Genomic DNA, 287 nt, shown 5'->3' with positions numbered 1-287 from the left:
AAAAAAAAAGTGTTCAATTCAGTGGTGTTTGTATATTCACTAAAACCATTGCCACTATCTGTTTCCAGAACAATGTTATTAGCCCCCAAAAAACCTCAGCCCCCATTAGCAGTCACTTCCCATTGACTCCTTGATCCCCTGGCCCTAGGCAACTCCTTTATGTCTCTATAGATTTGCCTTTTCTGAACATTTTACAAATGAAGTCATATGTTACGTGGTCTTCGGGTGACTTCTTTCACTTAGTATATTTTCAAGGTTCATCCATCTTGTAGCACACATGAGTACAT

Source organism: Propithecus coquereli, unplaced genomic scaffold, assembly GCF_000956105.1.
Source record: "Propithecus coquereli isolate 6110/MARCELLA unplaced genomic scaffold, Pcoq_1.0 Scaffold2, whole genome shotgun sequence".
In the NCBI taxonomy this organism is placed as follows: Eukaryota; Metazoa; Chordata; class Mammalia; order Primates; family Indriidae; genus Propithecus; species Propithecus coquereli.
The sequence above is the reverse complement of the archived record's forward strand: the minus strand, read 5'-3'. Positions refer to the sequence as shown.